General features: G+C 48.1%; 1 protein-coding gene across 2 annotated transcripts in view; it reads left to right on the forward strand.

Annotated features, from left to right (window-relative positions):
* The first annotated feature begins 574 nt into the window (after positions 1-574).
* Positions 575-26512, forward strand: part of LOC135054708 (zinc finger protein 420-like) — a 46289-nt gene continuing 20351 nt past the window's right edge. Inside the window, exon 1 of one of the 2 annotated variants that reach the window (XM_063957992.1) lies at positions 575-712. The gene's annotated coding sequence lies outside the window, so the exon portion shown is untranslated. The remainder of the gene's footprint in view (positions 713-26512) is intronic. The other variant, XM_063957991.1, reaches the window with a different exon arrangement.

Consider the following 26512-nt stretch of genomic DNA (forward strand, 5'->3'; position numbering starts at 1 on the left):
TAAGACGGATTAACCATCAATGGATGGCTCCGATGGTATCATAACAATGGTTTAGTCCAATAGCAAAATACAAACCATGGCTGGCTCGTCCTCTATGAGGTTTTGCTTTCTCCGATAGCTTAGAACTATCGAACGAGCACTAATGCAGAAGATTCTGGGAATTTAAGGCAACTTCTCTCTTGTTACCATGGCAGCATCACACAACAGCAGAGGATTATGGGATTTATGGGTAATGCATCCTATAGTAGGAGTTAAAAAAAAACTTTAGTCTCCTTTAGAGCTACAAGAAAATGGCCGCCGCTAACTAGCACTCACTACTTTTTTTTATATTGTCTCCAGTATCTGAGCCTAGTGTGTACTAATGAGTCACCAGTGACTAATAATTATTATGGCGCTGCTGACAGGACACAGCCTCATACGCATCCCAGGAGAAAGAATTGTACCACGAGAAAATGGCGGCCACGCTTCCCCATGCCCTGCGGACACAAATTGGTGAATGTTTAAAAATGCTTCCTAGTGCCGGTGACGTCACATTACCCCGTTGAGCGCAATACGAGAGGGTACCAGCGGCCTATCGGCAATGGTGGGCGTGGCCAGACGCTTCCCTCGGGGCCCCTCCTTCCACCTACGCCCGCACAGGACGCCGGAAGTAGTAGGCGGTGCCGGCCACCGGGTAGCCACTTTCGGTCACGAATAGGTGATAGTGCTGCAGGTGAGTGGCGGAGTTCTGCATCTCATGAATATTAATGAGGCGCGATGAATATTCATAGAGGAGAGAAGCTTGTGGGTGCCTCCCTGTCACAGTCATTCTTCTCACCCTGTAATTCCCTATAGTCACCCTCCATCTGCCCCTGTGCCCCCATTACCCTCTATATACTGCCCCCATCATTCCCGCCCCCTCTATGTACTGCCACCTATCATTCCCGCCCCCTCTATATACTGCTACCTGTCATTCCTGCTCCCTCTGCATACTGCTACCTATCATTCCTGCACCCTCTATATACTGCCACCCATCATTCCTGCCCCCTCTATATACTGCCACCCATCATTCATGCCCCCTCTATATACTGCCACCCATCATTCCTGCCCCATCATTCCTGCCCCCTCTATATACTGCCACCCATCATTCATGCCCCCTCTATATACTGCCATCCATCATCCCTGCCCCATAATTCCCGCCCCCTCTATATACTGCCACCCATCATTCCCACCCCCTCTATATACTGCAACCTATCATTCCCGCACCCTCTGCATACTGCCACCCATCATACCTGCCCCCTCTATATACTGCCACCCATCATTCATGCCCCCTCTATATACTGCCACCCATCATTCCTGCCCCCTCTATATACTATCACCTATCATTCCCGCACCCTCTGCATACTGCCACCCATTATTCCTGCCCCCTCTATATACTGCCACCCATCATTCATGCCCCCTCTATATACTGCCACCCATCATTCCCACCCCCTCTAAATACTGCCACCTATCATTCCCGCACCCTCTGCATACTGCCACCCATCATTCCTGCCCCCTCTATATACTGCCACCCATCATTCCTGCACCCTCTATATACTGCCACCCATCATTCCTGCCCCCTCTATATACTGCCACCCATCATTCCTGCCCCCTCTATATACTGCCACCCATCATTCCTGCACCCTCTATATACTGCCACCCATCATTCCTGCACCCTCTTGATAAAGCTAAATATTTATCGTATATATATCCCTTTATGAGGTCTAAGAACACTGTACGCTATCTACGTAAGAAGTACCGTAAGGGTACGCAAGTTGCGTATCGATCGCTTAGCCGTGATCGAGACGCTCAGGCGTCACGTTCACTCACGGCCAAGTGATCACAGGCAGGCACGTTATTGGCTGTTGACTATCGTAATGATTCGCTATAGCGTAGCGGCGCTCGGGACCACGAGGAGATCACCAGCGATGCAGACGCTCACAACGTTAAACCTTTATATCTATACCTTTAGCAATGAAATACACAGCAAACCTTAATGTAGAGACAAAGTGTAAGTGCAACCTTGTGTAACCTGATTAACTACAAAGCTGCTTGAGTGTCACCGATGCTCAGGGAGTACTTAACACTATAAAGAATACGCAGATACCTGGGCTTAGGGTCCGAAACCTATTATGTGTATTATGACTATTATACTTGCAAAATGAATCACAGTACAAAGCATACACTACAATATAACATAAACCAACTAACCAGATAACTACATAGGAAATACAATACAATACAATTCAAGTCTAATCAAGGAAAAATACGAGAGAACGAGAAGAGAGGGAGAGAGAGAAATGGCTCACAGTAAGACAATATGATTACGGAGAGAACTTACGCACAAGGGGAACGATCGCATGCGCCTCGATATCCAGCTCCCGATTATCAGCAATGAGAACCGTTGAAGAGAGTGAAGTTGGATATGGTCGGCCTGCTATTTATGCCCCACACACAATACAATTCAATGGTCCCTACAATCTCATTGTTCATTGGACACAGGAATTCGGCTTCGCATTATAACAAAAGGTCATAGGTTGATTCATACAGGTGGGCTGTGACTATTTCCAACTGCTCAGGTGGGAGGGAAACTGGGTTTCCCGCCGCATGGGTAATAAAGTGCAAATAAAGTAAATGTTCATAAACTTCTTATGTCCATAACTATTCGCACGAGCGATTGATCTGCTTCAAACCAACACCGGAATATTTCTAATTAAATATTCTTCCGATGGATACTAAACACCACTGTATTACTCCTGTCTGACCCTTCGTATCAAACAAAGAGGGATTCCTCTGTTCATAAACATTCTATATTAACCAAACTTTCAGAATCTATCAAAGGGACCATGATCTATAAAATACATTATTTGTGAAAAATATGTAACGATTGAGTCGCACGCTACGACTACACAAACTTTACCGTAAATACGCATACCGTGCACCAGCGGGTGCACGCAACAGCGGGTATGCGCCTTCACGGGAGAGCGCACGCATGCGCAGCGCGGACCAGTGTGAGGTGCAAATATGGCAGTGTGTATAGAGATATTTTTCTGACTTTGACAGTCCACCCTTTGGCAGTCAATAATAACTGCCACCTTCTAAAACATTTCAAAAAGGAGAAAAATATATGTCAGGGGTTAATTCATTTCCATGGTTGGGTGAGGGAGGAGAGAGGAGTAGGTGTGAAGAAGGTATGACCTAGTGTGATAGCAGAAGCATGTGTGTATGAGTCCATGTTTGGGGGGGTCATGTATCATCGTGCCGTACGTGTTGTAAATCAAGCTTCGAGGTATTGCGAAGTATACATTTGAATTCCTTCTTATCCCGTGGTACAGGTCTGTGGATGGGCTGTCAAACTTTACCGAGCTCTTTTCGGATTTTGAACAAAATGGGGAGCACATTTTAGTTGATGATGCATGAATGGGGGAATATGTGATTGCTGATATCTGTGCCTGTATTCCCTATACTATGTGTGTCATTACCTGAGGGTTGTAGAAATGAAGAAAAGACATAATTACGGTAAATGCGGTGGTATTCTATGTCAGGTTAATGTACATCTGTCGGTTGAAGTTTTGTTCGGTATCAGTTGAAAGTCGTCTTCTTTGCGCTGTTTTGCTCATTAAGCGTGAGCAATAAGCTTTGTCAATGCCATTAGATTTACAAAAAATGTTGGGCTAGCGTAATTTTAAGAATTCTAGGGAAACTGGGGATCCATGGCAAAGTTCATCAAGTGTCCATATCTCAAGTGGTCAAAACTTCTTCTTTGGTCCATCCGTTGTCTGTATAGCGTCTCATCAACTTCCTCGTCCAAGGGGGTCTTGTTATCTTGGAGAAAAACCAGAAAAACAGGTGAAAGAAACGGACCGTAGAAATCGCATTTTCATCACATCATTGTTTCTATCGTTGGGTCGTAAATCAAATCCAGGTTAATTACAGTTTCCTCACTCCTCAAACTCATCACTCTGGTACTTTGTTTGCACCTCATTAAAGCCTGCCCGCATCTAAATATCAATCCAATCGATATAACGACACCTAAGATACATAGTAGAAACTTCCCAACATCCATTATGACTCCTTGAGCCCAGTCTCCTAAACCAGAGAACCAATTTCGCGGGTTCAACCATGACACCCAACCAGTCAGCTCATTACCTACAGCAGCAAGAGTGAGATTGTGTTTTCGGCTAAATTCCCACTTTAATTGGAGAATATCGTCCATCTTTTGGTCTATGACCTCTACCGGATCCTCGGTGCTATTTGTGATATACGTGCAACACTTCACGCCGTACTGTGTTGCCAATGTAACACAATATCCGCCTGTCACTGCTGTGAGGTAATTAAGAACCCTTCTATGCTGTACCAGTTCTGTTTTATAAGCTTGAAGTTCTCTTCCAGTGTATCTAAACGTGTCATCATACATTTCAGTGATATTATCTAACAAATTGGCGAGTGCGGAAATGTATCTATAATTCATCACTCCTCGAGCGGTGCGAGTGAAATCTAACGCCACCAGAACCTGAATCCCGGTGGATTCATGGATCAGATCAGAGGCCGGATGCTCTAACCTTTCTGACAGTTGTCTTTTAACGAGGTGCTCGTAATGAGTGTGAGTATAAGGAGCTTGGGCACCACGGTGTATGTCTTTCATTTTGTCATGTGTTACAGTCATTACTTCAGGCAATACTCTTCCAATATAACACAATCCTTCAGAGTTTGGGGCAAGCCACTTGTACGCCTTTCTCCCGCATATGAAATATGCATCATCGGGGAGAACATATGGGACGGAGAAAGACATTACCATATTACACACCTTCCAGGTGAAATCTCCTAGCCCTAATTCTTCCATCTGCTTAATGCACGTATCAGGTTGTACGATATGTGCACAGTATCCTGGTGATACTTCTCCAACTCTAGTAATCCTATTTCCTAAGGTGTATCTATACCGGAAAGATTTTCCTCTACTGGCTATGTGGCGTACAAGCTCTGTATCTGTAGGCATTCTATCTGCTCTATGTGAAAAGGTCATGGTGTGGTTACTCCATGATACTTCCCAATTTCCCGGCTTTCTGGAATTGGAGATGTTAAAACATAATAGGGACCTATCCACGTGGTATTGGTGGAGCTTCAAACTAGGAGGGCTGGAGATATTAAACCTCCGGTCCACCGGTCTCCCACCATTTAACTCAAGTACCTCCCCTATCGTTAAAGGAAATGGTACTAGCCCTGATTTGCTATGACCCTGAGGTACTTGAGAGCATACCCAACAATCTGTTTTGTTTAATACATTACCCACTAAGGAGTGATAATCACTCAATGGATGCCGGTCCATATGGATATTAAAACTGGATTGGCATTTCTTAATGCACCCATCTTCAATGACATTGTTACAGAGCCTACAGATACAATTTTCTTCAGCTAACAATCCGTCACAATTTCTTCTATGGTCAATGCTATCGGATCGTTTTCTGATACTCGCCTTTGCTAGTTGGTTAGGTTGATCTTGGAAAACTACGCCTCCATCTTTATCATCAGAACTCATTCCAGAACCTCTATCGACCTCCATGGTACTCTCGCCGGAACAGACTGCTCTGGTCAACATCATGGTCAACAGGAAAATCCGGATCACAGTCTCTTGGGGCAAGTCCATCTTTGAGGAGGAGACGAAGAAGAATGAGAAGGAGGAAAAATACATTTGAGGGAGGGGGGATGGGAAGTGGAAAAAAAACAATAAAAGGGAGTGGGGAGTCGACAACAGCTCTCGGTCTTCAAGGCTCAGGTGCCGCCTCAGTCCTCCTGGAACAGACACTCCAGTGATACAACCTCTACCGTCTGTTCCTTATCACGGGACTTCTCTGGATCAGCAACCTTCTTGCAGTGGGATGAATGGACCCAAGTCTCTCTCTCAGCAACCTTCAATGCTGTCGTGCTAGTCAATAAGACCTGGTATGGTCCTTCCCATCTGTCAATAAGGCAACCTGGAAAGGGCCGCCGGCAGGTGGGATATGGGATGGTTCTGTAGGTATTGCCTTTCCAATATTCTTTCTCAGACAGGTAAGGCATGACATTGCTCTTTTACTCGCATGAGAGGAGAATCCTGGGGCGCACCAATAGGCTCTTACCAATTTGCACATTCCCTCCTTGCCTAGATGAGTCAGCCCGTGAGCTGCTTCAGCCAGACATGGAAGATATGCTCTGGGGGCCACTGGTTTACCATGTCCATCCGTCCAGAGTCCTGAGGACTCTTGGCCACATCCCTTTGCCTTCCAGACTGCCTTTTCCTAGTGCTGGTGCCTGCGTTAGGCACTGTTTGAGTCTCTCAAATGCTGTTTCGGACTCGTCTGTATGCGAAATCCTATCAGGTTTGTTCGAGGAGACCATTTCCTGCAAAGGTAACGCTAAAATGGAAAACCCTGGGATCCAATTACGGCAATACCCACACATTCCTAAAAACGTTCTGATCTGTTGCTGGGTTTGTGGCAGGGTCATGTCTCTAATTGCTTGGATTCTATCAGCGGTCAGGTGTCTCAGTCCTTGTGTTAGACAGTGTCCCAAATATTTTACCTTAGTTTGGCATAATTGCAACTTGTCTTTGGACACCTTGTGTCCGGTGTCTGAAAGATGAAACAGGAGCTGTTTCGTATCCTTCAGAGATGCTTCCAGTGAATCTGAACACAGTAATAAATCGTCCACATACTGTATCAATACTGATCCACTGTCTGGTTGGAAAGACTGTAAACAATCATGCAAAGCCTGAGAAAATATACTTGGACTATCTATGAAACCTTGGGGCAATCGAGTCCACGTGTATTGGACTCCTCTGTATGTGAATGCAAACAAATATTGGCTGTCAGGGTGCAGAGGTACCGAAAAGAAAGCGGAGCAGAGGTCAATAACAGTGAAAAATTTGGCAGTGGGAGGGATTTGCATTAGGATGACAGCTGGATTTGGCACTACGGGGAACTGACTCTCAACTATTTTGTTAATCCCCCTTAGATCCTGCACTAGCCTGTAACCCCTCCCCCCACTCTTCTTAACAGGGAAGATGGGACTATTGGCAGTGCTGGACGTTCTTACCAGAATGCCCTGTTGTAGCAAGCGCTCTATTACTGGGTAAACTCCTAACTCCACCTCTGGCTTCAGAGGATACTGTGGGATTTTTGGAGCTATCCTACCATCTTTTACTTGTACAACTACTGGAGCTACGTTTGCCATTAATCCAGTGTCCTGTCCGTCTTTTGTCCAAAGTGACTCTGGTATCTGAGATGTCATCTCTTCTACTTGGGATGGATTCCTATTTGTCATAATGGTATGTGACATTAATTTTGATGGGGAGTCTAACGTGTCTCGCACTTCCTGAGCGTGATTCTCAGGTATGTCCAAGAATACACCTTCAGGAGTACAATAAATGACGCACCCCATTTTACACAGTAAGTCTCTTCCCAGGAGATTGGTTGGTGCCGATGCAGCCAGCAAAAAGGAATGCTTGGTATGCAAAGGCCCTATTGTAATCTCGGCTGGTTTGCTAACAGGGTAGTGCTGGACTACTCCTGTTACTCCCATGGCTGGAATTGTCCTACCAGTGGTTCTCATGCCCACTGTCGAATTTATCACTGACTTGGCCGCCCCTGTGTCTACAAGAAAGTTTAAAGTTTTACCAGCTACATTAATTGCGACCTCGGGTTCACTTTCAAGGTTGGCAATCAATTTCACTGGCTGCAGATTACAGGTATGGCCACACCCCTATTGGGTATGGTGACCTCCCTGAATCCCGCTGGCAGCAACTATTTGTGAGGGAGATAGTTGGGAACTACCAGAGGCATGCCAGTCTCTGTTCGGGGGATATCTTTTTGTTTCCCCTGTATGTGGCTCATAACTCCGTTTCTGCGGACCTTGCTCCCAATGTCGTGTGTCGTGTCGTTGTCTAGGGGGTTGGTATGATCTTTGCGAATTTTTCGCTCTACAGTCTCGTGCATAGTGCCCCTGTCTTTGACAAGAATAACATGTTATCATAGTTGACTTACCCACAGGGTTGGATGGTACATACGCAGGCTGCTTTGTGGTCAGAGCCTGTATACTTACTGACATTAGCTTATCACTCTGCGACTCCCTGTGTCTGGTGATGTTTCGGTCGTGATCAATAGCAGCCTCTCTCAAAGTGGACACTGACAGACCTCGCCAACATGGTTGCGTGGTCTGTACCCTTGCCTTTAATGTTTCCTTCAAACCATCCATTAGTACAGATACTGCTACTTCTCGATGGTTTGGATTTGTCCTAATGTCCTCTATACCAGTGTACTTTGCCATTTCTAATAGTGCCCGGTGGAAATATTCTGCAGCTGTTTCTGACTCTTTTTGTTTAATGGAAAATATTTTGTTCCATTTAACAACTGCTGGGAAATGCTCCTTTAACTGTAAGTTTATCCTTCTTACGTTATCTTTGTTGTACACATCTGTAAGAGGTACATCCAGATCTAGTCCACAATCAGCTAAAAATTGAGCTGAGTCGACATTGGAGGGTAAACAAGCTTTTAGCAATATCTGCCAATCTTTATTATTGGGCTCTAAAGTGTTTCCTAAGTCTGTGATGTATTTTTGGCTGGCAACTAAATCTTTTCTAGGGTCAGGGAATTCAGACACTATGGTCCTTAATTCCATTCGGGAAAATGGGCTGTACATGGCAATGTTCCTTATGGGAGTGGCTCCTGATACATCTGTTTTCCCATTGGGAACTGCTATTACCCTAACAGGAGTAATTCTAACAACCTCATTCTGTGTAGATTCTACAGCTTGTGGTGAAATAGTCTCAGCATAATGCATGGTGCCGTACTTACCAGTTGATACGACCTCACCTATCCCTCCGCTAGGGGCCTTTACTAATCTCGTGGGTGTTGCTGTGCCTACTGTGGTCTCTGCTATGGTGGCTGCTAGAGAGAGCGCTGAAATCGTTGTCGCTTCGTCCTCTTGATCACACTCCTGAGGAAAGTTCAAAACAGGGTACAACTTGCACGGGTTAATACTTGCATGGGTTAATGGGTTAACATTATCATTAACATTTACACAGTTACTAAGTGATTTTGTGTTACACCTTAGTGCGTCTTTCTCCGTAATCAACTTCTCTCCTGATATATATGGTGGCGGCGGGGCCGTGGCAATCAGTTTTCTGTTAGAGCCAGATCCCGCCGCCTGAGCCAAACCTCTCTGTATCTCACCTTCCTGTTGCCACAACTGTAAATAATCATAATGCTGAACTCGTCTCTTTGTTGATTTTATGAGACATATCCTCCTCCTTAAATTTTGTAACACCTCTGGGCTGAAGCTACCTATTCTTGGGAATTTCTCCCGGTCTTGTACCGTCATTCTCTCCCATTCATCACATAAAACCTCTGTGTGACTTCCATATTTCTCACACATGATATACCTGGCCGACCCAATTGGTCGGACCACTGAATCAACCCGAACCGAGGTTGATCGCCCCCTACCTGAACAACTGGCCCCCATAACTCTGCAGGCGTTGCTTGCTCTACCTCTGATCTCTATATCAAGGTCTTCAGCGAACCCTTACAGAAAACCAGATTGTTCACAATAGGCTGACGGTGGCGGTTTACCGAGTACCCCACTCACTCGCCCACGCCGACCAATGCGACCTGATCACACCGATATGGTGCTGGCGCACTCGACCCAGGGCACCTATAAAAACCGTTGTTTACTGGAACATGCGAGGGTTATCCGCAGAACACTTACTCTTTCCAGTAAAGGTGAGGTTTGTCAGATAGTTCCTGAGTGACCAGCGAACTTCCCTTCTTGAAAAATAAAAAATTACACAAATCACGTCAGAATGTACAAATAGCGTTTGTGACCCCTTTACTCTAATGGTACTAGGTCAGATTACTAACTACTGTACACAATTACGTGCGGTCCAGTCGTTCAGTACACAAACAACTAAGCTTGTGTACGGAAAGACCAATGGAATCGAAACTTACGACTGCGAATTCCTTCAGCCAGAGCTTGTACGGCCTATATGGGTCTTGCACCAACCCTTCTCTTGGTGTTGTGCCTCTGAACTGTATAGCGGACTTCCCTGTTTACTGTACCTGGACCTGCTGGTCTATTATGACCTCCTGGTCTTGTTCTGTACGACCTCCTGGTCTGACCTCCTGGTCTTGTTCTATACTGGTCCGCTATACTCTAATGCTCAAATATTATGTTTAACCAAGGATGCCTCCCTAGCCACCGTGCACGTCACTTACACGCGTGTACCTCACGAGTACTCGACTTTTCTTGTGGTTCAACCTTTAAGTTATATAAACTTATGTAATACAAAAACACTCACTCATCACATGTACACTTTTGCTTCTATTTCTATTTCTGCGCAGAAATTTTTTCTTTAGCCCAGCTGTGTTACCAATTAGGAGCAGGATCTGTTAATTTAAATTTTGGATTTCCAAAAATAGACTTGCGTTATTTATCGCCTGTGGCGCTCTTTACCGCTTTGCGTTACTTACCGCGTTGCGTTAAAAATCAACTTATCGTGACTTGAGCTACGTGGGCGTAACCGGACGCTCCGTTGCGTAATGTACGCTGCGTGCGTCCGCCTTTGGATTGCGTACACAAGTCTTTTGTTAGGGACACGTGTATGCAAAGCAAAGATCCACCGTAACACAATTTATACTTTTATCAATGTAGATGATCCCTGGTCATCTACCACACAACACACTGACTTCGCCTTATCTCCCAGGCAAAACTGTGTTTGTCTATCTTTTAACTATATTACCTTTATTCTTAAACTTATGAAATAACAGCAAATCTCTTTTTTTTTTAGCACTTTTTTTTTTTTCAACTATAAAACTGGCAGACAGGAGAGTGATATACGAAAATGAAAAAGAAAAAGAAATGCAGATATATATGTGTGCGTGCGTGTGTACGCAAGACAGAAAAATAAACAGTTTTAAAAGACACTAGCGTTTTGTTCTTACCTCCGGTTCCCGGATTCCTTCAGCACTCTTTTATCTAAGCGAAGCAGACGCTTATCCCGTCAGCACTACGAGACAACCTCCCGCCCTTTGCTGAGGGATAATGTCTGCTGATCTACCTAGTGCAGATATGTGAAGGACAGGACGAGCCGCCAATTGATAAAGCTAAATATTTATCGTATATATATCCCTTTATGAGGTCTAAGAACACTGTACGCTATCTACGTAAGAAGTACCGTAAGGGTACGCAAGTTGCGTATCGATCGCTTAGCCGTGATCGAGACGCTCAGGCGTCACGTTCACTCACGGCCAAGTGATCACAGGCAGGCACGTTATTGGCTGTTGACTATCGTAATGATTCGCTATAGCGTAGCGGCGCTCGGGACCACGAGGAGATCACCAGCGATGCAGACGCTCACAACGTTAAACCTTTATATCTATACCTTTAGCAATGAAATACACAGCAAACCTTAATGTAGAGACAAAGTGTAAGTGCAACCTTGTGTAACCTGATTAACTACAAAGCTGCTTGAGTGTCACCGATGCTCAGGGAGTACTTAACACTATAAAGAATACGCAGATACCTGGGCTTAGGGTCCGAAACCTATTATGTGTATTATGACTATTATACTTGCAAAAGGAATCACAGTACAAAGCATACACTACAATATAACATAAACCAACTAACCAGATAACTACATAGGAAATACAATACAATACAATTCAAGTCTAATCAAGGAAAAATACGAGAGAACGAGAAGAGAGGGAGAGAGAGAAATGGCTCACAGTAAGACAATATGATTACGGAGAGAACTTACGCACAAGGGGAACGATCGCATGCGCCTCGATATCCAGCTCCCGATTATCAGCAATGAGAACCGTTGAAGAGAGTGAAGTTGGATATGGTCGGCCTGCTATTTATGCCCCACACACAATACAATTCAATGGTCCCTACAATCTCATTGTTCATTGGACACAGGAATTCGGCTTCGCATTATAACAAAAGGTCATAGGTTGATTCATACAGGTGGGCTGTGACTATTTCCAACTGCTCAGGTGGGAGGGAAACTGGGTTTCCCGCCGCATGGGTAATAAAGTGCAAATAAAGTAAATGTTCATAAACTTCTTATGTCCATAACTATTCGCACGAGCGATTGATCTGCTTCAAACCAACACCGGAATATTTCTAATTAAATATTCTTCCGATGGATACTAAACACCACTGTATTACTCCTGTCTGACCCTTCGTATCAAACAAAGAGGGATTCCTCTGTTCATAAACATTCTATATTAACCAAACTTTCAGAATCTATCAAAGGGACCATGATCTATAAAATACATTATTTGTGAAAAATATGTAACGATTGAGTCGCACGCTACGACTACACAAACTTTACCGTAAATACGCATACCGTGCACCAGCGGGTGCACGCAACAGCGGGTATGCGCCTTCACGGGAGAGCGCACGCATGCGCAGCGCGGACCAGTGTGAGGTGCAAATATGGCAGTGTGTATAGAGATATTTTTCTGACTTTGACACTCTATATCATTCCCGCCCCCTCTATATACTGCCCCTCATAATTCCTGCCCCCTCTATATACTGCCACCCATCATTCCCGCACCCTCTGTATACTGCCACCCAACATCCCTGCACCCTCTATATACTGTCACCCATTATTCATGCCCCCTCTATATACTTCCCCCCCATATTTCCTGCACCCTCTATATACTGCCACCCATCATCCCTGCCCCCATCATTCCCGCCCCCACTATATACTGCCACCTCATAATTCCCGCACCCTCTATATACTGCCACCCATCATCCCTGCCACCTCTATATACTGCTACCCATCATTCCCGCCCCCTCTATATACTGCCCCCCATCATTCCTGCACCCTCTATATACTTTCACCCATCATTCCTACACCCTATATACTGCCATCCCATCCATACCTGCACCCCCTATATACTTATTTATAATAGAAGGGGAAAAAAGTAACCCTGGTTGGGAGCACTCTAAAAAGACAGAGGCTGTACTAGCAAATTTTAACTTCTATTTGATGTACTCTAAAACACATAAAGATTCCAGCGAAGTATTCAAAATTATTTCTGCAGCAGGGTACACAGGTTTCCACAGGGAAACATCGGGGTGTAGAGTAGATCTGGAACCAGAGGCACAAACTGGTACGGCTTTAGCTGTCCCAGGATGCATCAGGGGGCCTCCTCTATAAGCTATGAGCTCAGTCTTGTTAACCAGTCCAATACAGTGTTGGGACTGGCCAGTGTTGGTGGGCGACCACCTGTGCATACCTGTATTGGGTCACATATGAGTAGAGGACCTATCTGCAGAAGGACTTCGCTGTATCGTCGCATTAATGCTTTTCATGTACATCATATTCTCCTTAGATTTTCATTGTGACTACGTGTGCTCTTTATAAGCACTGAAAAAGGAAAGTTATGGTAGACTTACCATTGTTAACTCTCTTTCTGCGAAGTACACAGGGTTCCACAGGGAAACATCGGGGCTTAGAGTCGATCTGGATCCAGAGGCACCAGCAGGTAAAGCTTTAGGCTGTCCCAGGATGCATTGGGGCCTCCTCTATAACCCCGCCTCCAGGCACTGTGAGCTCAGTTTCGTTAACCTGTCCAATGCAGGAGCAGGTAAAAGAGAAGGCACACAGATCCACACTCTCACAACAGGAGAAGGTACCAGTGGCAAATGCCATACAAACCCAAAGAAGCTAGGTGCTTCAGGGTGGGTGACCTGTGTAACTCTGTGTACTTTGCAGAAAGAGAGTTAACAATGGTAAGTCTACCATAACTCTCCTTTTTTTGCAGCAGGGTACACAGGTTTCCACAGGGAAACATCAGGGATATCCTAAAGCAGTTCTCAAGGGAGTACCTATGTACCTATGGTAAATTTGCCTTGGGCAAAAAAATGTATTAATCAGTCTCAGGTTAGACAGAAACCTCCCCCGGGCCACACACGTGTCCATGGTCCTTCTAATTGGGCTGCTTCTTCCTCTCAATCTACAAACCTCTCTGATGTTTCCTCTAATGAAGAGGGGGAGCATACGGTCCTGTCTGACACTGATTCCTGTGCTGCAGCCAAGGAAGCGCCTTCATGGTAGATGTCCCTGCACTGATAATTGTTCTTAAGCATATCCTCCAAATCACAGATGAGGAGGATGCCCCTGCTGTGGCAAAAAAAAAAAACATGACAAGCCTGCTGCATGACGGGGCAGGCCTTCCCCTGGGTGTCTCCAGGATGGGAGGCCGACTTCTGCAGTTCTCCCAGGTCTGGCTCACGACCACTTTAGACGCTTGGGTACTGGAAGTTGTCTCTCACGGGTACGCTGTCTCATTCAAGAGATGTCCTCCTCACCAGTTCTGCACAACGGCTCTCCCGTTGGACCCGTTGAAAGCGCAATCTCTACAAACGGTTGTCAGTTCTCTCCTGATACTGGAGTGGTAGTGCCGGTTCCTCCGTGCCAGAGAGGCAGGGGTTACTACTCGACTCTGTTTCTGGTTCCGAAACCCAATGGGTCATTCCGGCCTATACACAACCTCAAGTCTTTGAACAAGTTTGTGAGAGTATCAAAGTTTCGTATGGAAACACTGCACTCAATAGTTCTGACTATGGAACCCGGAGACTATATGGTATCCCTGGATATACAGGATGCATATCTGCATATTCCTATTGCCATCTCGCATCAGCAGTTCCTGCGGTTTGTTATTGGCGACCTTCATTATGAATTCCAGGCTCTGTCGTTTGGACTGGCTACGGCTCCTCGGATCTTCACCAAGGTCATGGACATTATGACGGCTCATCTCCGTCGTCAGGGAATCAGGATCCTCCCATATATGGACGATCTCTTGATTCTGTCAAGGTCACACAAAGTTCTCCCCAGTCATCTCCAACTGACGGTGACTTTCCTACAAGCCCACGAGTGACTGATAAATTAGAAAAAGTCCTTGCTGGTCCCAGAGCATGGTGCACCTAGGGACACTAGTGGACACTCACAGTCAGAGGCTGTTTTTGGCCCCAGACAAGGTCCTGAAACTTGAGTACAGGATAAGACACTTCATTTGTCACCCCAGAGTGTCGATACACACGGAGATGCAAGTCCTTGGCCTGATGGTGTCATCTTTCGACATGATAGAATACGCTGAATTTCTCTTACGTCCTACAGGATGCTGGGGACTCCAAAAGGACCATGGGGTATAGACGGATCCGCAGGAACCTGGGCACACTATAAAGACTTAAACTGGGTGTGAACTGGCTCCTCCCTCTATGCCCCTCCTCCAGACCTCAGTTAGACTTTGTGCCCAGGAGTGATGGGACACACACTAGGGGAGCTCTCCTGAGTTTCTCTAAAAGACTTTGTTAGGTTTTTTATTTTCAGGAAAACCTGCTGGCTACAGGCTCCCTGCATCGTGGGACTGAGGAGAGAGAAGCAGGACCTACTTCTTAGTTCAAAGGCTCTGCTTCTCGGCTACTGGACACCATTAGCTCCAGAGGGTTCGATCACTTGGTGCGCCTAGCTGCTTGTTCCCAGAGCCACGCCGTCACCCCCCCTCACAGAAGCCAGAAGAAAGAAGCGGGGTGAGTATTGGAAGAAAAGACTTCAGTGACGGCAGAAGACTTCAGTAACAGGCAACATGCAGTGGTCAGGCTGCCCTCCATGCTCCCACACACCAACGCACTCAGAGGGTGCAGGGCGCTGGGGGGGAGCGCCCTGGGCGGCATGTTGCTGAGGTTGATAGCACTGGGGGGGAGGTCATATTTAGGTGCCTGGGCACCGGGTATGGTCACCCCGCCAGTGTGCTGCAGAACGGGGGGAGTAGCAGCGGTAGTGCTGCCCTCCCTGCTCCTATTTACTGGCGCCTGTTGCAGGGAGCAGGGCGCTGGGGGGGGAGCGCCCTGGGAGGCATATTTCTAAGTGCTTCGCTGGTGGGGGGACATACTTAGGGGCTCGACCGCCGGGTTTGTTCACCCCGCCAGTGTCCCGCAAGACGGAGGGAGTAGCAGCGGTAGCGCTGCCCTCCCTGCGGCCGTTTACCGGCGCCTATTGCAGGGTGCAGGGCGCTGGGGGGGAGCGCCCTGGGGGCATATTTTGGAGTGCTTAGCTGGCGGGGGGGCATACTTAGAGGCTCGGACGCCGGGTATGTTCCCCCGCCAGTGTACCGCAGCGCGCGTGGCGCGCCCCTGCTCCCACACACCAACGGCTTCCGAGGGTGCAGGGGGGGGGGGGGCGCCCTGGGCAGCGTTTGCTATATGGCTCATTTGAGGCAATATATACATCCCCCCCAGCTCAATATAGAGATATTGGTTGAGCGGGTTTTAGCGCGCCGATTAGAGGCGGAGCTTAGCCTTCACAACAGAGTCAGCGCCATTTTCTGCAGCTCCCCGACAAAGCCTTGCTTTATAGTATGGAGAAGGGGAGGCACAGTGATTTTTAGTGCTATATGGCAGATATATAGCACTCTGTTTATAATGGACGCATAATCCTTGTTGTGTTATGATTTTCAGTGTTTTCCTATATATTACCCACTATCGGTTAGTCGACCTGTATGTCGACATGTGTGAGGGCTTGGTTACAAGCTGCTGTGGGGACATTAAGTATTAGCAGGTTGGTGTTTGTGTGCTTATAGAGTAGACACGCCATGGGAGACACAGTTGTTGGTGGGTGCCCTGTCGGCATCAACGGTATTACTGGGTAAAAAGATTGACAGGCTGTTATGGCCGGGGTACGTGTATATGTAATTATAGATATAGATAGTGGGAGTGTTATTGAATTTATATACGCTTCCTTCAGACCCCTCGGGGTTCCAAGGTTGTTATTTTTTACCCGCTTACTATTCCCTGCTGTCGACATCTACATAGTTTCTCTAACGTCCTAGTGGATGCTGGGGACTCCGTAAGGACCATGGGGAATAGACGGGCTCCGCAGGAGACTGGGCACTCTAAGAAAGATTTAGTACTACTGGTGTGCACTGGCTCCTCCCTCTATGCCCCTCCTCCAGACCTCAGTTAGAATCTGTGCCCGGAAGGAACTGGGTGCTTTTAGTGGGCTCTCCTGAGCTTGCTATTAAGAAAGTATTTTAGTTAGTTTTTTTATTTTCAGAGAGCTTCTGCTGGCAACAGACTCTCTGCTACGTGGGACTGAGGGGAGAGAAGCAAACCTACTAACTGCGGCTAGGTTGCGCTTCTTAGGCTACTGGACACCATTAGCTCCAGAGGGATCGAACACAGGAACTTAACCTTGGTCGTCCGTTCCCGGAGCCGCGCCGCCGTCCCCCTCGCAGAGCCAGAAGACAGAAGCCGGCGGGTTGAAGTAAGAAGACGTCAAAATCGGCGGCAGAAGTCTCGTGTCTTCATATGAGGTAGCGCACAGCACTGCAGCTGTGCGCCATTGCTCCCACACTAACCCACACACTCCGGTCACTGTAGGGTGCAGGGCGCAGGGGGGGGGGCGCCCTGGACAGCAATTGAGTACCTCCTGGCAAAAAGCAGCATATATACAGCTGGGCACTGTAATATGCATGAGCCCCCGCCATTATTTTTACACAAAATCGCGGGACAGAAGCCCGCCGCTGAGGGGGCGGGGCTTCTTCCTCAGCACTCACCAGCGCCATTTTCTCTCCACAGCTCTGCTGAGAGGAAGCTCCCCAGGCTCTCCCCTGCAGACTCACGGTAGAAAGAGGGTAAAAAGAGAGGGGGGGCACATAAATTTAGCGCATTAATCATATATACAGCAGCTACTGGGTAAACACTAAGTTACTGTGTAATTCCTGGGTCATATAGCGCTGGGGTGTGTGCTGGCATACTCTCTCTCTGTCTCTCCAAAAGGCCTTGTGGGGGTCCTGTCCTCATATAGAGCATTCCCTGTGTTTGTGGTGTGTCGGTACGCTTGTGTCGACATGTTTGACGAGGAGGGCTATGTGGAGGCAGAGCAGGTGCAGATGAATTACGTGTCTCCGCCGACGGTGCCGACACCTGATTGGATGGATATGTGGAAGGTGTTAAACGATAATGTAAACTCCTTGCATAAAAGGTTGGATAAAGCTGAAACCTTGGGACAGTCTGGGTCTCAGCCCATGCCTGATCCTACAGCGCAGAGGCCGTCAGGGTCTCAGAAGCGCCCACTATCCCAAATTATTGACACAGATATCGACACGGATTCTGACTCCAGTGTCGATGGCGATGATGCAAAATTAAAGCCTAAAATGGCTAAAGCAATCCGCTACATGATTATAGCAATGAAGGATGTATTGCACATATCAGAGGTAAACCCTGTCCCTGACAAGAGGGTTTATATGTTTGGGGAGAAAAAGCAAGAGGTGACTTTTCCCCCTTCACATGAGTTAAATGAGTTATGTGAAAGAGCGTGGGATTCCCCTGATAGGAAAGTGCTGATTTCCAAAAGGTTACTTATGGCGTACCCTTTCCCGCCAACGGACAGGATGCGCTGGGAATCCTCCCCTAGGGTAGATAAAGCTTTGACACGCTTATCTAAGAAGGTGGCCCTGCCGTCACAGGATACGGCCGCCCTAAAGGATCCTGCAGATAGGAAGCAGGAAAGTATCCTGAAGTCTGTTTATACACATTCAGGTACTCTACTGAGGCCGGCAATTGCGTCGGCCTGGATGTGTAGTGCTTGTAGCAGCATGGACAGATAATCTGTCTGAGGAACTGGATACCTTGGACAAGGATACTATTTTACTGACCCTGGGGCATATAAAAGACACTGTCCTATATATGAGGGATGCCCAGAGGGACATTTGCCTACTGGGCTCTAGCATAAATGCAATGTCAATTTCTGCCAGAAGAGTCCTGTGGACTCGGCAATGGACAGGTGATGCCGACTCCAAAAAGCACATGGAGGTTTTACCTTACAAGGGTGAGGAATTGTTTGGGGACGGTCTCTCGGACCTAGTTTCCACAGCTACGGCTGGGAAGTCAAATTTTTTGCCATAAATTCCCTCACAGCCTAAGAAAGCACCGTATTACCAAATGCAGTCCTTTCGATCACAAAAAAGCAAGAAAGTCAGAGGTGCATCCTTTCTTGCCAGAGGCAGGGGTAGAGGAAAGAAGCTGCACCATACAGCTAGTTCCCAGGAACAGAAGTCCTCTCCGGCTTCCGCTAAATCCACTGCATGACGCTGGGGCTCCACAGGTGGAGCCAGGAGCGGTGGGGGCGCGTCTCCGAAATTTCAGCCACCAGTGGGTTCGCTCACAGGTGGATCCCTGGGCTATACAGATTGTGTCTCAGGGATACAAGCTGGAATTCGAAGTGATGCCCCCTCACCGTTACCTCAAATCAGCCCTGCCAGCTTCCCCCATGGAAAGGGAGGTAGTGTTAGCGGCAATTCACAAGTTATATCTCCAGCAGGTGGTGGTAAAGGTTCCCCTCCTTCAACAGGGAAGGGGATACTATTCCACAATGTTTGTGGTACCGAAACCGGACGGTTCGGTCAGACCCATATTGAATTTAAAGTCCCTGAACATTTATCTGAAAAGATTCAAGTTCAAAATGGAATCGCTCAGAGCGGTCATTGCAAGCCTGGAAGAGGGGGATTTTATGGTGTCTCTGGACATCAAGGATGCTTACTTGCATGTCTCCATTTATCCACCTCATCAGGAGTACCTCAGATTTGTGGTACAGGACTGTCATTACCAATTCCAGACGTTGCCGTTTGGGCTCTTCACGGCACCGAGAATATTTACCAAGGTAATGGCGGAAATGATGGTGCTCCTTCGAAAGCAAGGAGTCACAATTATCCCATACTTGGACGATCTCCTCATAAAGGCGAGGTCCAGAGAACAGTTGCTGATCAGCGTAGCACACTCTCAGGAAGTGTTGCAACAGCATGGCTGGATTCTGAATATTCCAAAGTCGCAGCTGATTCCTACGACGCGTCTGCCCTTTCTGGGCATGATTCTGGACACAGACCAGAAGAAGGTGTTTCTCCCGGCGGAGAAGGCTCAGGAGCTCGTGACTCTAGTTAGAGACCTCTTAAAACCGAAACAGGTGTCGGTGCATCACTGCACGCGAGTCCTGGGAAAGATGGTGGCATCATACGAAGCCATTCCCTTCGGCAGGTTCCATGCGAGGATCTTTCAGTGGGATCTGTTGGACAAGTGGTCCGGATCGCATCTTCAGATGCATCAGCTTATCACCCTATCCCCCAGGGCCAGGGTGTCTCTTCTGTGGTGGCTGCAGAGTGTTCACCTTCTAGAGGGCCGCAGGTTCGGCATACAGGACTGGGTCCTGGTGACCACGGATGCGAGCCTCCGAGGATGGGGGGCAGTCACTCAGGGAAGAAACTTCCAAGGGTTGTGGTCAAGTCAGGAGGCTTGTCTGCACATAAATATCCTGGAACTAAGGGCTATATACAACGCCCTGAGTCAAGCGGAGCCTCTGCTTCGCAACCAACCGGTGCTGATTCAGTCAGACAACATCACCGCAGTGGCTCATGTAAACCGCCAGGGCGGCACAAGAAGCAGGGTGGCGATGGCGGAAGCCTCCAGGATTCTTCGTTGGGCGGAGAATCACGTGCAAGCACTGTCAGCAGTGTTCATTCCGGGAGTGGACAACTGGGAAGCAGACTTCCTCAGCAGGCACGACCTCCACCCAGGAGAGTGGGGACTTCATCAAGAAGTCTTCACGCAGATTACAAATCGATGGGAACTGCCACAGGTGGACATGATGGCATCCCGCCTCAACAAAAAGCTAAAAAGGTATTGCGCCAGGTCAAGGGACCCTCAGGCGATAGCTGTGGACGCACTAGTGACACCGTGGGTGTTCCAGTCGGCCTATGTATTTCCTCCTCTTCCTCTCATACCCAAGGTGCTGAGAATCGTAAGAAAAAGAGGAGTGAGAACAATACTCATTGTTCCGGATTGGCCAAGAAGGACTTGGTACCCGGAACTGCAAGAAATGCTCACAGAGGACCCATGGCCTCTGCCTCTCAGACAGGACCTGTTGCAACAGGGGCCCTGTCTGTTCCAATACTTACCGCGGCTGCGTTTGATGGCATGGCGGTTGAACGCCGGATCCTAGCAGAAAAAGGCATTCCGGATGAAGTTATTCCTACGCTAATAAAGGCTAGGAAGGACGTGACAGCAAAACACTATCACCGTATATGGCGAAAATATGTTGCTTGGTGTGAGGCCAGGAAGGCCCCTACAGAGGAATTCCAGCTGGGCCGGTTCCTACACTTTTTACAGTCTGGAGTGACTATGGGCTTGAAGTTGGGGTCCATAAAGGTCCAGATTTCAGCCCTATCCATTTTCTTTCAAAAAGTACTGGCTTCTCTTCCTGAGGTTCAGACGTTTGTTAAGGGAGTGCTGCATATTCAGCCCCCTTTTGTGCCACCAGTGGCACCTTGGGTTCTCAACGTGGTGTTGGGTTTCCTGAAATCCCACTGGTTTGAGCCACTTAAGACCGTGGAGCTAAAGTATCTCACGTGGAAGGTGGTCATGCTATTGGCCTTAGCTTCGGCTAGGCGGGTGTCAGAATTGGCGGCTTTGTCATGTAAAAGCCCCTGTCACTCACCGCAGGCAACGGCGGCCGCGCTTGTCCCTGTGGGTGACCTGGTCTGCCCGGCGCCTCTCTTCCCCCGGCGGTCTCCGGTCCAGGCGGCGGGTCGGCGCGTTCCTCCGGCGGCTTCCCGGAGCGAGGGCGCCGCCATTGTGAGTGGGGTCAGGGGGGCGGAGCAGGATTGACGTCACCTGCCTGCTCCGCCAATCAGGCAAGGGCGGGGAATTCAAAACCAGACGCCGGGCAGAGATCCGGTGCCTGAGTATCATCGATTCTGCCATAGAAGCTGTGATTTCCAGAGCTCCCACGTTCCTGCGGTCTCTGTGTCTGCATCTCCGTGTCTCCAAGCATCTCCGTGCCTCCAAGCACCTCCGTGCCTCCAAGCACCTCCGTGCCTCCAAGCACTTCCGTGCCTCCAAGCACCTCCGTGCCTCCAAGCACCTCCGTGCCTCCAAGCACCTCCGTGCCTCCAAGCACTTCCGTGCCTCCAAGCATCTCCGTGCCTCCAAGCACTTCCGTGCCTCCAAGCATCTCCGTGCCTCCAAGCACCTCCGTGCCTCCAAGCACTTCCGTGCCTCAAAGCATCTCCGTGCCTCCAAGCACTTCCGTGCCTCCAAGCATCTCCGTGCCTCCAAGCACCTCCGTGCCTCCAAGCACTTCCGTGCCTCCAAGCACTTCCGTGCCTCCAAGCACCTTCGTGCCTCCAAGCACTTCCGTGTCTCCAAACATCTCCGTGCCTCCAAGCGTCTCCGAGTATTTCCGTGCCTCCAAGGACCTACGTGCTTCCAAGCGCTCACGCGCCCCACGCACTTCAGTGCCTCCAGCACTTCAGTGCCTCCAGCACCTCAGTGCCTCCAACACCACAGTGCCTCAGCACTCAGCATTACTGTGCCTCAATACCTGTGCCTCCAGCACCTCTGTGCCTCAGCATTCAGTATCTCTACAAGTCTTGTCTTTCAGGAAACCTTCAAGTATTCTTCCGTGCTTCCTGCCTGCCGTCTTAATCCTGCATGAGGAAGACCTACATCCGGCCATCTCTACTGCGACCCAGTAGCGGTTCCTCTTCCCGGTCATCGGAAGAAGCCCCGAGTCCACAACACTCCCAAATCAGGTCAGTGATAGTATACTCAGGCCCCATGGACCCGGGGAATCGGAACACGGACTCAAGTGCCATCCAGAACCTGGCTTCCCGAGTACAAAGTCAGGAAGCGGCACAAGGTCAGGTGATGCAGTACCTCCAGCAGTTGTCCGGGCGTCTAGATCAGATTCAGGCGTCTCTAGCCTCTGTAATTCCGGCACCTGTTCCAGTAGTTGCACCAGTTGCCGTTGCCAGCAATGTCCAACCATCGGCCGGTATCACCCCGCGCCTTCAGCTGCCTACTCCGTCCCGCTATAATGGGAATCCTAAAAATTGTCGCGGTTTCTTAAACCAATGCGAGGTACATTTCGAGCTACTTGCACACAACTTTCCTACAGACCGGTCCAAGGTAGCATATATTATTTCTCTGCTGGAAGGGTCTGCCTTGGATTGGGTGTCTCCATTATGGGAACGATCTGATCCCGTGGTTTCCAACTATACCAACTTCATCACGTCCTTTCGAAGAATCTTCGACGAACCCGGCAGGATGACCACTGCTTTTTCCGACTTGCTCCGTGTTCGTCAGGGCTCCCGTTCCGTGGGTCAGTACGTGGTTCATTTCCAGACCATTGCCTCTGAACTACGCTGGAATAATGATGCCCTGCCTTCTGGAACGGTCTCTCCGACCGGCTGAAAGATGAGCTGGTTACAAGGGATCTGCCGGATCCATTAGAAGAGTTGATTTCCCTTTGCGTCAAGGTGGATCTTCGGATGCAGGAGCGTGGAAGAGAACGTAGCCGTTCAGATCGTTCCAGGTTCCGGAATCCTACTCCTAGACCGGTGGTCTTGCCTAGCTCGGACGAGCCCATGCCAATTAACCGATCCCGACTGTCTCCGGAAGAACGACAGCGTCGTCGTGAGGGTAAACTCTGCCTTTACTGTGGAGCCGCAGATCACTTTCTTAAATTTTGTAAATCCCGTCCGGGAAACGGGCAGGCCTAGCTTGTTCCGGAGGAGTCAAGCTGGGGGTTACGACAAAAGCTTCTCCAATTTCGGACTGTTTGCTTCCTGTGACTCTAGTCACCGATTCAGCCTCCAAGTCTTGTGAAGCCCTGTTGGATTCCAGGGCTGCGGGGAACATCGTTTCTTCCTCCTGTGCCCAAAGCATGGGTTTAAAGTTACGGCCTATCGAACGGCCAATTTCATTGACGGCTATCAACGGGACTAGAATTTCCAAGGGTCTCATAATGTGGCGCACGGGGCCAGTTAAGCTGCAGGTCGGGGCTCTACATCAGGAAGGTCTGGAACTCTTGGTAATCCCAGAAATGCACCATGATCTGGTCCTTGGAATGCCTTGGCTAAAAATTCATAATCCCCACATTGACTGGAAGTCTTCACAAATTCTGTCCTGGAGTTCCTTTTGTCACGCTAATTGTCTCACTCCTGTTTGTCCGCTCCGTGTCTCCTCCAAGACGGATGAAGAGCATATTCCGGAGGCGTATCAAGGGTACAAGGATGTATTTTCGGAACAAGCAGCTGATTTGTTACCACCTCATAGGCCTTGGGACTGCCCTATTGACCTTGTCCCAGGGAAGACGCCACCTCGTGGTCGCACATATCCTCTGTCACTTCCCGAGACTCAAGCTATGTCGGAGTATATTAAGTCCAATCTGCTCAAGGGATTTATTCGCCTCTCTTCCTCCCCTGCTGGAGCGGGCTTCTTTTTCGTGAAGAAGAAGGACGGGGGGTTGAGACCATGCATCGACTACCGCGGCTTAAACGATATTACTATCAAGAATAAATACCCCTTGCCACTAATCACAGAGTTATTTGATAGGGTTCGTGGTGCCCGCGTTTTCTCCAAACTCGACTTGAGGGGAGCTTATAATCTTATACGCATCCGAGAAGGGGATGAATGGAAGACTGCCTTCAATACCCGAGATGGGCATTACGAATACTTAGTGATGCCGTTCGGTCTCAGTAATGCTCCTGCTGTTTTCCAGGGATTCGTCAACAAAATCTTTCGTGACATGTTATATCAGAGTGTTGTGGTATATTTGGACGACATACTGATCTTTTCCAAGAATCTTGTTGAACACAGGACTCAAGTCAAAGAAGTGCTCCACCGTTTACGAGAGAATCACCTCTATGCTAAGCTTTCCAAATGTACCTTTGAAGTAACATCAATTCCGTTCCTCTGTTATATCATCTCGGGGACAGAGCTTCGCATGGATCCGGAAAAGCTTTCTGCCATTCGTGACTGGACTCAGCCTCTTTCTTTGAAAGCAATACAAAGGTTCCTGGGCTTTGCAAATTACTACAGGAAATTCATTAGAGGTTTCTCCACCATTGTTGCGCCCATTACTGCCCTGACAAGAAAGGGTTCTAATCCAAGTTTGTGGCCTCCCGAAGCCATTGAGGCATTTTCCCACTTAAAGTTAGCTTTCATGACGGCTCCAGTTCTCCAACAACCAAATTTCGATGAACCTTTCTTCCTAGAAGTTGATGCATCTTCAGTCGGGGTTGGGGCCGCTCTCTCTCAGTACTCCTCTGATAAGAAATTACATCCGTGTGGCTTCCACTCTCGTAAATTATCTCCGGCCGAACGAAATTACACTATTGGAGACCAGGAACTTTTGGCAATTAAATCGGCCTTGGAAGAGTGGAGATACCTTTTGGAAGGGGCTAAACATGTGTTTACCATTTACACGGATCACAAAAATTTGCTGTACATCAAATCCGCACAATGCTTGAATCCTCGCCAAGCGAGATGGGCACTTTTCTTTTTTCGATTTTCTTTTGTTATCAAGTACCGGGCCAGGACTCTCAATATTAAAGCAGATGCGCTATCCCGTTCACAAGTTTCCACAGACGAGGATGAATCTCCTGAGCGGGGTTTAATTCTAAATCCAGTTTCTGTCTCTGCTGCTTTAACTACTCCAGCTCCTCCTCCTGGAAGAATGTCCGTACCAGCTAGATTCCGGCCAAGAATACTACAGTGGGTCCATAACTCCAAGTTTTCCGGTCATCCCGGTGCCCAGAAGATGTACAAGTTTCTGCAAAGGTCTTACTGGTGGAACACCATGAGGAAGGATGTACAAGATTACGTTAATTCTTGTCCACAGTGTACACAACATAAATCTCCTCGTCTGCCTCCTGCAGGGTTACTTCGTCCTTTACCTATTCCTGTGAGACCCTGGACTCACATTTCCATGGACTTCATCACTGACTTGCCCTGTTCCAAGGGTTGCAACACCGTTTGGGTAATCGTTGACCGTTTCTCAAAGATGGCACACTTCGTGCCTTTGACTGGTCTTCCGACAGCTCCGAAACTGGCTCTACTGTTCATCCAAGAACATTTTCGGTTGCATGGGTTGCCACAAGAAATAGTTTCTGACCGTGGGGTACAGTTCACCGCCAGGTTTTGGAAAGCCCTCTGTTCAACTCTACAGATTAAACTTAAGTCTTCGTCCGCTTATCATCCCCAAACGAATGGTCAAACGGAACGAGTCAATCAAGATCTAGAGACTTTCCTTTGTTTGTATCTCTCCCCTTCACAGGACAACTGGGTGGAGTTGTTGCCTTGGGCAGAGTTTGCCCATAACCATTCGTTTCATTCTTCCACTGGGGAATCTCCATTCTTCGTCAACTACGGGTTCCATCCACGTGTTCCAGAATTTCCAAGCCTTCCGATAGAAGAGGTTCCAGCTGTAACGTCCACTCTACGACACTTCGGACAAATTTGGAGTAAGGTTCATGCTAATCTTAAGAAGGTTTCAGTCCGGTACAAGTTCTTCGCAGATAAGAAACGGCGAGCCGCTCCTCAATACAAAGTTGGTGACAGGGTATGGCTGTCCACACGTAATCTCCGGTTGAAGGTGCCCACCATGAAGTTTGCTCCA

Source organism: Pseudophryne corroboree, chromosome 3 (assembly GCF_028390025.1).
Source record: "Pseudophryne corroboree isolate aPseCor3 chromosome 3, aPseCor3.hap2, whole genome shotgun sequence".
Lineage (NCBI taxonomy): Eukaryota > Metazoa > Chordata > Amphibia > Anura > Myobatrachidae > Pseudophryne > Pseudophryne corroboree.